General features: G+C 45.1%; 1 non-coding gene across 1 annotated transcript; it reads right to left on the bottom strand.

Moving 5' to 3' along the window:
- Positions 1 to 1,575: 1,575 nt before the first annotated feature.
- Positions 1,576 to 1,659, bottom strand: Trnap-ugg. The gene has a single exon. It is a non-coding gene; the product is annotated as a tRNA-Pro (tRNA).
- Positions 1,660 to 2,123: the final 464 nt, after the last annotated feature.

Raw genomic sequence — 2,123 nt, 5'->3', positions numbered from 1 at the left:
GCAAGTGCTACTCTGAGATGGAAAACGAAGAGGTTAGCTGAGGAGATGAATTTGTGGCGGGCCACATCAAACCACTCAGAAGACAAATAAAAAGCATTGAATGGGATCAATGACGGACGATCTGGGTGGCCAAATCTTTCGCCCACATTGTCAAGAATATTCTTCAAATCAGTCGCGAACAGCTGTGGTCAAGTGATATTGCTTATTGTCATCTATAAAAATTCCATCGTTGTTCGGGAAGATGAAGTGTGTGAGTGGCTGCAAATGGTCTCCGAGTAGCCACGCATAATCCAGTCAGCGATCGGTTCAGTTAGACCAGAGCAACCAGTCCACTCCACGTAAAGACTGCCCGCACCATTATGGAGTAAGCCGGGCGCGGTGGTCTCGCGATTCTAGGCGCTCAGTCCAGAACCGTGCGACCGCTACGGTCGCAGGTTGGAATCCTGCCTCGGGCATGGATGTGTGTGATGTCCTTAGGTTAGTTAGGTTTAAGTAGTTCTAAGTTCTAGGGGACTGATGACCTAAGATGTTAAGTCCCATAATGCTCAGAGCCATTTAGAGCCCTTATGGAGTAACCACAGCTTGCACAGCACCTTGTTGACATCTTGGGTCCATGGCTTCTTGGTGTCTGCGCCATACTCGAACACTGCTATCAGCTTTTTCCATCCGAAATCGGCACATCTGAGAGGCCACACGGGTTTCCATCGTCTAGGGTCCAATAAATGTGGCCACGAGCCCAGGAGAGGCACTGGGGAAGGTGTCGTGCTATTACAAAAGACACTCGCGTTGGCCGTCTGGTTCCGTACGCCATAAACGCCAAATATCGACGCATAGTCCTAACAGATTAGTCCTTCGTACGTTCTACACTGATTTCAGCTGTTATTTAACGCAGGATTCCTTATCTGTTGTCAGTGCTAACTCTACGCAAATGCCGCTGCTCTCGGGTGTGAATTGAAGGTCGTCGGCAACTGCGTTGTCTGTGCCGTGAGGTAATCCCTGAAATTCGGTATTCCCAGTACAGTATTGAGACTGCAGTATACGGAAAAATGAATTCCTTAGAAGTCGACCTAAGTCGAAACAAGGCCCCGGGAGTAGACAACATTCCATTAGAACTACTGCTAGCCTTGGGAGAGCCAGTCCTAACAAAACTCTACCATGTGGTCAGCAAGATGTATGAGACAGGCGAAATACCCTCAGACTTCAAGAAGAATATAATAATTCCAATCCCAGACAGATGTGAAAACTACCGAACTATCAGTTTAATAAGTCACGGCTGCAAAATACTAACACGAATTCTTTCCAGGCGAATGGAAAAACTGGCACAAGCTGGCCTTGGGGAAGATCAGTTTGGATTCCGAAGAAATGTTGGAACACGTGAGCCAATACTGACCTTACGGCTTGTCTTAGAAGCTAGATTAAGGAAAGGCAAACCTAAGTTTCTAGTATTTGTAGATTTAGAGAAAAAAATGGTTCAAATGGCTCTGAGCACTATGGGACTTAATTGCTGAGGTCATCAGTCCCCTAGAACTTAGAACTAATTAAACCTAACTAACCTAAGGACATCACACACATCCATGCCCGAGGCAGGATTCGAACCTGCGACCGTAGCGGTCGTGCGGTTCCAGACTGCAGCGCCTAGAACCACTCGGCCACTCAGGCCGGCATTTAGAGAAAGCTTTTGACAATGTTGACTGGAATACTCTCTTTCGACATTGTAATTCTGTCGGGAACAGTAAAGGACCTGTAAGAGCAGTTGAATGGAATGGACAATGTCTTGAAAGGAGGATATAAGATGAACATCAACAAAAGCAAAACGAGGATAATGGAATTTAGTCGAGTTAACTCGGGTGATGCTTAGGGAATTAGATTAGGAAATGAGACACTTAAAGTAGTAAAAGAGTTTTGATATTTGGGAAGCAATATAACTGATGATGGTGGAAGTTGAGAGGATATAAAATCTAGACTGGCAATGGCAAGGAAAGCGTTTCTGAAGAAGAGAAATTTGTTAACATCGAGTATAGATTTAAGTGTCAGGAAGTCATTTCTGAAAGTATTTGTATGGAATGTAGCCTTGTATGGAAGTGAAACATGGACGATAAATAGTCTGGACAAGAAGAGAATAG

This window comes from Schistocerca piceifrons, chromosome 4 (genome assembly GCF_021461385.2).
Source record: "Schistocerca piceifrons isolate TAMUIC-IGC-003096 chromosome 4, iqSchPice1.1, whole genome shotgun sequence".
NCBI lineage: Eukaryota > Metazoa > Arthropoda > Insecta > Orthoptera > Acrididae > Schistocerca > Schistocerca piceifrons.
Note: the sequence above shows the minus strand (reverse complement) of the source record. Positions and strands in the feature narration are given on the sequence as shown.